The sequence below is a fragment of the Triticum urartu genome, chromosome 4A (assembly GCF_056163025.1).
Source record: "Triticum urartu cultivar PI428250 chromosome 4A, HENAU_Tu73, whole genome shotgun sequence".
Taxonomy (NCBI): domain Eukaryota; kingdom Viridiplantae; phylum Streptophyta; class Magnoliopsida; order Poales; family Poaceae; genus Triticum; species Triticum urartu.
Genome location: NC_141876.1, coordinates 167,882,953 through 167,890,478, shown reverse-complemented (window position 1 = coordinate 167,890,478; position 7,526 = coordinate 167,882,953). Strand labels below are relative to the sequence as shown.

At 52.0% G+C, this 7,526-nt stretch overlaps 1 long non-coding RNA gene across 1 annotated transcript; it reads left to right on the top strand.

Annotated features, from left to right (window-relative positions):
• Positions 1–5,354: 5,354 nt before the first annotated feature.
• LOC125553879 (uncharacterized) lies at positions 5,355–7,311 on the top strand. The gene is made up of 2 exons (XR_007304249.2): positions 5,355–5,811; positions 7,010–7,311. It is a non-coding gene; the product is annotated as an uncharacterized LOC125553879 (long non-coding RNA).
• The last annotated feature ends 215 nt before the right edge of the window (positions 7,312–7,526 follow it).

Sequence of the window (7,526 nt, the reverse complement as noted above, 5' to 3'; positions counted from 1 at the left end):
TCAGCATGCTGGTCTAAATCCTATGGCGCAGGGGTCTGGGCCCATCGCCCATTGCACGCTTGCACGTTGCGTACGCGACCGGCGAGCAGACCTAGCCTCCCTTATACAAGAGCAGGCGTTCCAGTCCAACCCGGCGCGCGCCGCTCAGTCGCTGACATCACGAAGGCTTTGGCTGATACCACGACGTCGAGTGCCCATAACTGTTCCCGCATAGTTGGTTAGTGCATATAGGCTAGTAGCCAGACTCAGATCAAATACCCAGATCTCGTTAAGCGTGTTATTTTGAAGTAACCACGAACGCCGACCAAGGCCAGGCCCACCTCTCACCTAGGTGGTCTCCGCCTGCCCTGTTGCTTCGCCACAAAGTAACAGTCGGGGGCCGTCGGGAACCCAGGCCCACCACTACCTGGATGGAACCACCTGCCCCTTCAGCCCCCACATCGGAATCACTTGCGGGTACTCTACGAGCCGACCCGTCTTTAGTCATCACATGTATCATGTATATGTATATAAGTATATACCCATGATCACCTCCCTAGTAATCATGGCCCGATAGTATAACACGGCAGACGGACAAGAATGTAGGGCCATTGATGATAAACTAGCATCCTATACTAAGCATTTAGGAATGCAAGAAAGGTATCAACAACTGTAGCAACAATGGCAGGCTATGTAACAGAATAGGATTAATGGAAGGCAGTAACATGCTACACTACTCTAATGCAAGCAGTAGAGAGAAGAATAGGCGATATCTGGTGATCAAGGCGGGGCTTGCCTGGTTGCTCTGGCAAGAGAGAGGGGTCGTCAACACCGTAGTCGTATTGGGTAGCAGCGGCGTCGGTCTCGGTGTCTAGCGAGAGAAGAGGGGGAAGAAACGATAAATATTAAGCAAACAGCTGCATAGCGATGCATGACATAACAAGTATCGGTGCTAGGGGTTCCCTAATGCGGTATGAGGTGGTACCGGTGAAGGGGAGAAACATCCGGGAAAATATCCCCGGTGTTTCGCGTTTCCGGACAGATGAACCGGAGGGGGACAGTTGCATGTTCGCTATGCTAGGGATGCATGGCGGACGAACGGGCTGCGTATCCGGATTCGTCTCGTCGTTCTGAGCAACTTTCATGTAGAAAATATTTTCATCTGAGCTGCAGTTTATTTTATATGATTTTTAAAAGAATTTATTAATTTCTGGAATTTAATTAATTATCTAATTTAATTCGAAATTGGATTTATGACATCAGCATGATGTCATGCTGAAGTCAGCAGTCAATAGGGGTGGACTGGTCAACCCGACAGATGGGGCCATTGACTGGGTCAATAGCACAGTCAGCAGGTCCAGTCAGAAGTCAACAGTCCTGTTGACTTAGACAAACTTACGCGTGGGTCCCACTGTCATCCTCTCTTTAGATTAGTTAGGATTTAGTTAATCTAATTAGTTTAGTTAATTGATTAGGTTAGTTAAACTCAATTAATTAAGTTAATTAATTTACTTAATTAATTAATTTTAATTTTTTTAATTCTCTTTTTTTATATCTTTTTTAAACGTTTTGGGGGTGGGACCCCTTTGTCATAGGGCCATTGGGCCATAACGGGTTTGGGCATTGCCCGGGCGGAGGCCAAACCCACCCGGGTGAGGGACGACACCGGAGCGGAGCCACCAGCGGGCGCGCGGGCCGGCCGGAGCTGCCCCGGCCGTGGCGAGTAGAGGGGGCGGCGCGGCAAGGGTGGGCGCGCGGAGTGGGAAGCAGGGAGGCTGCGGCAGAGGGAGAGCAGCGGTAGGGGCGAAAGCGGGAGGAGGGGCGCGCAGCGGCGAGCAGGGGGGCCGTGGGACGCGCGGTCGGCAGGGGGCACCGGCAGCGTCGGGCGCGAGCGCTGCTTGGTGCGGCGGGGCTAGCGCCAGGATGGAGCAGGGGGAAAGGGGCGGCCGGCGCAGGAGCTCACCGCGGGAGCGTGGGGTCTAGGCAGAGGGCTCGGGGAGGTTTGGGGAGGTCCGGCGAGGGAGAGGGCGAGACGGCGTGTCCGGCGAGGGCGGCGCCAGGGTTGGGTGCCGGCGACGGAAGCGCGGGGCGGCGCGGGATCGAGCCCCTCCCCCGATCCAGGATCAGTTGAGTGGGTCCGGGGAGGAGGACGATGCGTCCGACAAGGGGGCGGGTCTTCGAGCGGCGGCGGTGATTGGCGGGGCAGGCAACGGCGGGCGTCGGGGCGGCGACGTCGGAGTTGCTTCCCCCTCGTTCCAGACGGGATCGAGTAGAGGAGGGTCGGGGAAAGGGGGTCGGCGAGAAGGGGGTCCGGTGATGGGGCGGCCGGTGACGAGGGCGGCAGGAGGCGTCGGGCGGCGTCGTCAGGGAGGCGAGATCCCGATCCAGATCGGGATCGTGGGAGGGAAGGAGTGGACCGAGAAGGAGAGTGGGGTACGTGGGGGGTTAGGGTTAGAGCCTGGGGTTGTAGGCGCCAATTGGGCCAGGGGAGGGAGTTGGGCCGGCCAGGGTCGGCCAGGTGGGTTGAGGCCCAAAGGGGGCGCAGTGGCCAGCTAGGCCAGTCGGCCCAGTTGAGGGGGGGGGGGGCGCTTTCTCCTTTCCTTTTTTTGTTTTGTTTTTTTACTCTTTCTTATTTTGTTTTTATTTATTACAGTTTTATAAAACCTAAAAGCAAGTCCTAATTTAGCAATAATGGTTATGCTACTGATTCATTAATTTCAGGCAACTAAATAGGATATTTTTATACTTTATAAAATAGAGACATTTATTTAATTGTTTTACCTACTGCTTTAATTACCTAAGTGCATTTAAACCTTTTATAAAAATTTGATTTTCCCACCATAATTTCCTATGAATTAAATGGCTCACTATGAACATTTTAGTTTTAATATTTGAAATTTTTTATTGTTTGCTTGATTTAGAATTTGAATTTAAATCGGTTTTTATAACTAACGCGAGATTAGCAACAATAACGGAGGTGACGTGGCTTGTTAAAGTGAGATTACTGTAGCTTAATTATCCGAGCGTCACAGGCCGGTACCAGGCATCCACTTGTCGCTCTGTGATTCGTCAGGACCAAATTTGCACATTTCATGCAAGTTCGGAGACTGGGTAGAGTCAAATTACAAGTTGTAAGACTAAAGCATCACATCCAGAGCAAGTTGTAGGATTCCCAAGTGCTTTTAACTCTTTTCCTTTCTTTGTGTATGGCTTTGGATATGCACCTGTTCGTCCACATTTATTTATTTATTATTTCCAGAACCGGCTCCTTGTTTACTTGTCTGAGTTGAATTTTGTGCTGGGACCGACGGATGCTAGCTAGGAGTAGATGATCTCGGGCCGCCTCTCTCTGTTGTCGCCGTCCGCCTCCAAATGTTGCCACTTGCGAGCGTCTGTCCGCCTCATCGCCTTGCCTTGGAAAAAGCATCTTTGTTTCCATTAACGGCAATCCTACTAAACTAGTATTCCTCCATATTCTGCTATTACTGGACTCGCCATATTCTGCATTATATTAGTAGTACACATTCCCTTCGTCTGAAAAAGCTTGTCTCTCAAATAAATGCATCTAACATCAAGTTAGTTTAGATACATCAAGACAAATTTGAAACAAGTTTTTTCGGGCGCAGGAAGTACTATTATATTATCTTATAAAAATTAGTCTTCTTGTTGGTTGCCCCTTTTCTTTTCTGCTGGATGTCATGTGACCGGTATCATCTTATCTGTGGGCTGTGCTTTGGTGCCTAGCGCGTATCCTGCTGAGGGTGAGGGAGCACCCATCGCTTTTTTGGACCACAGCTTTGCCCAAAAAATTCATCACAGCTTTGCACCATCTCGCGTATCTTCTCTACTCTATTCATCTTCATCATGTCTCACATGTTTATTATTCTTTTTATTTTCTGTGGTTGATGTACACATGCGGTGATACACGAATAACATACCCTACATTTTATATGTAGTACAAAATTCTTCTCACACAACGATCTCACACTTGAATTTTTTAGGGCCAACCATTCTCCGAAGACTCCCATGTCGCTCCCGCGGGCAGCCCGGGAGTAAGCCCTAGCTGCCGCCACCGGTTCCTCACCTCCGGCTCCTCTCCCCTCGCCGCCGCCGGCATGTGTCGCCGGACAAAGCCCGCGCGGCCTGGCGGCGGCGGGGCCCCTCTCCTCCTCCGTTTCTGGGCTTCGCGGCGCGGGCCGTTCGCCTCGACGGGAGTGCGTGGGGACGCAATGCTCGTGGCAGCGCGGAAAGACGGCGGCGCGGCAAGTCAATGGCGCGGCGTAGGATGGCTCTGGCACGCCGGTCGCAGCGCGAGATGGTTCTGGTGCGCACGTCGTGGCGCGGACACGCGCAGATCTCGTGCCTGGAGAGCGCACTGCGGCGCGGCTCGGCTGCGCACGGAGCTGTAGCGCAAGCGTTGGGAAGTCCGGGCGGCCCAGATCTGGCGAGCGCAGTGGCACCGGCTCGGGCATCGCGGCCCCCTCTCCCTTCCCCCGATGGAATCTCGTCTGTGGAGCTTATGGCGGCGCAGCGCGCCTAGGCTCTAGCGGCAGCCCTGCTCTACGGAGGTGGCGGTGGTAGGTTTGCTTCGTCTGGTGGTGCTGCCTGGGTGGCGACAGCTTTGGGCGGTGTTTCTTCCCTCCCTACCCCAGATGGGATCTCGTCCGGCAGAGCTCTGGCGGTGCAGCGCGTAAAGTCTCTGGTGGCAGCCCTGTCTAGTGGTGGGGGTGGTGTTGGGCAGGCAGGCGCCCTCGGAGGCTGCTGGGCACTTGGTGGTGCTGGCAGCGGCAGTGTGGTTCGCCGGGGTGGTGCCGGCTATTCTGGCGATTGTAATACCCCAGTAGTTCATCTACAGTAATCGCACACTAATGGTGCCATGTCATCATAATTAATTTGCGAAACCGTACTTCAGTCCAAATCGAATTCAAATTCAAAATTTAAATTAAAGTCAAAATAAAATTTCTTCAAACCAAAAAACTAAAATGTTCCTTAGGTTGGAAATATTCACTGCATAATTGTCTTACATTAAACAAACATTTTGGAGATGCTTAGAATGCCACCGGAAATTACAACAGCATACCAACGGCCAATTGTTTGATCTTTTCAATTTCTAAAAATAGTTGAACTCTCCCAAATACTTTGAAACTTTTTGTGCCAGCCCATAATATTGCAAGTAATTGTGGGTCAATTTCACATTGAACAAAAGATCAAGTGTGGCCAAATAAAAAAATGCAAACAACGGTGAAAAGGGAAAACAGTAAAGGAAATTAAAAGGTATAAGATAAGAGAGTACCCCGGGCTTTTAACCATCTGGCAACAGCATGGCCCAAGGCCCGCCTAAATCCCCCTTAACTTAGCCGATCGTGAGCCCAGCCTCTCGGTCGATCCCATCTCTCCCGATCCCCTCGCTCCTTGCCTCTTTCCTCCTCGCGCCGCCACCCACAGAGGGAAGCGTTCACGCTCTCGCTTGACCAACTTTCATGCTCGCCTTGCCGTGCCGCCCGGCCGTGCTGCCCCGCAGCTCCTCCCGCCGTCCTCGCACCGCCACCTAGATCTCCGCGCCCGGCCGTGGGCGGCGCTCACCGGCGCGCGTGGGCTCACCTGAGCCGCCCGTCCACCGCCTCGTCACCGGCGGCCCCCGCCTAGTCGGCCACCGAAGCAAGCCGGCCAACACCACCGGCTCCTTCTACGCGACGCCCGTACCCTCCTCCGCCGGCAGGCCCGCACCCATGTCGAGCGGGGGAGCTCGCGCCAGAGCCTTCCTCCCCAAGGCCATGGCGTCCACTGTGGATGCACCATCTCCGTCGCGCCCTCCTTCTACTCACCATCGCTGTGAGCCCTCACGTCTTCCCCTCTCTCCCCTAGCTCGAATGCATGCCGTCTCGTGAAACCCCCGCGTTGTCGTCCACCATGACTGCAGCCACACCAGCACCCCACGCCCCCTGCGCTTACATGCGGACCCACACGCGTCTTCCCTGCGCCCTCGTGCCCACGGCCGCGCGCCCCGCCGGCGCTGTCAGCGACCTCGCTCCCCTGTTGCCCGCTGCAGCGTTGCTGCCGTTATTGCTTCTGCTGACGATGCTTGCCATGTTGCTGCTGCTTTAGCTGCTGCTATACTCTGCTGCCCAGCCGCCGCTGTTGCTCTAGCTGCTCCTGGCCGCTACGTACTGCTGCTCCAGCCACTACTAATGGCCGTGGCCATGGCCTAACACATGGTGTGTGCGTCTGTGGGCAAAGCCACCAATAACCGGCCTGTGCAATTAGCTTAGGTGCTAATTTATAGTTAGGTTAACTACTAGCCAATGACAATGGACCCCACTACTAGTTAATCTAATTTAATTAAAGTCTAGTTTACTCATAGACAATGACATATGGGACCTGCCTACACTATTCATCCTTTGACTATTCAATCTTTGACTAGGTCAACCCACCCCATTGGCCCCACTGTCATACTCATAGGCTAGAGTAACACTAGGTAACACTAGGTGACAAAAGTATTTATAGTTTTATTTTTCGAATTAATATTAGTTCTAGAAATCTAGAAAATCATTTAAACTTTAAAAATTAATATAAAATAAACCATAAATCATATGCAAATAATTTATATATGAAAGTTGCTCAGAAAGACGAGGCGAATCCGAATACGTAGTTCGTTCATCCCTCACTTGAACCGGATACTTAAGAAAACTCACCCTTTCAAGTGCCAGATACAATCCGGTGATCGCTCTCTAACATGGGATGAAGAGAGGATCGCCGTGTAGGATTATGCTATGCGATGATACTTGGTGAACTTACCATCTACTCCCTTCTATTTGATTCAAGATGGAGTCTGCCAGAAGCGTAGTCTTCGATAGGACTAGCTATCCCCCTCTTATTCTGGCATTCTGCGGTTCAGTCCACAGATACTACCCTTTTCATTGATACCAATGCATATGTAGTGTAGATCCTTGCTTGCGAGTACTTTGGATGAGTACTCACGGTTGCTTTGCTCCCCCATTTCCCCCTTTCTTTACCTGGTTGTTGCGACTAGACATTGGAGCCCAGGAGCCAGACGCCACCGACGACGAATCCTACTAGATTGGAGGTCCCTACTACTACGTGCAGGCTGCCAATGACGACCGGAAGTAGTTTAGAAGGATTCCAGACAAGAGGCCTACGCCTCTTTCGATCTGTATCCCAGTTTGTACTAGCCATCTTATGGCAACTTGTTTAACTTATGTCCGTACTCAGATATTGTTGCTTCCGCTGACTCGTCTATGATCGAGCACTTGTATTTGAGCCCTCAAGGCCCTCGGCTTGTATTATGATGCTTGTATGACTTATTTATTTTTAGAGTTGTGTTGCACTGGTACGCATCCGTCCTAAATAAACGGTTTTTAACCCCTTTCCACGATGGCAATCGAAACCGTCGCCGAGTGAGTGTGGGCGATAGGGGGGTCCTTCCCACACGACCCAGAAACCGTTGGGGATATGCCCTCCTGGCACACACGCTCGGCAAAATGAGGTCATGTGTGACCAGCGAGCACTCAAATACAGAAATACGTACA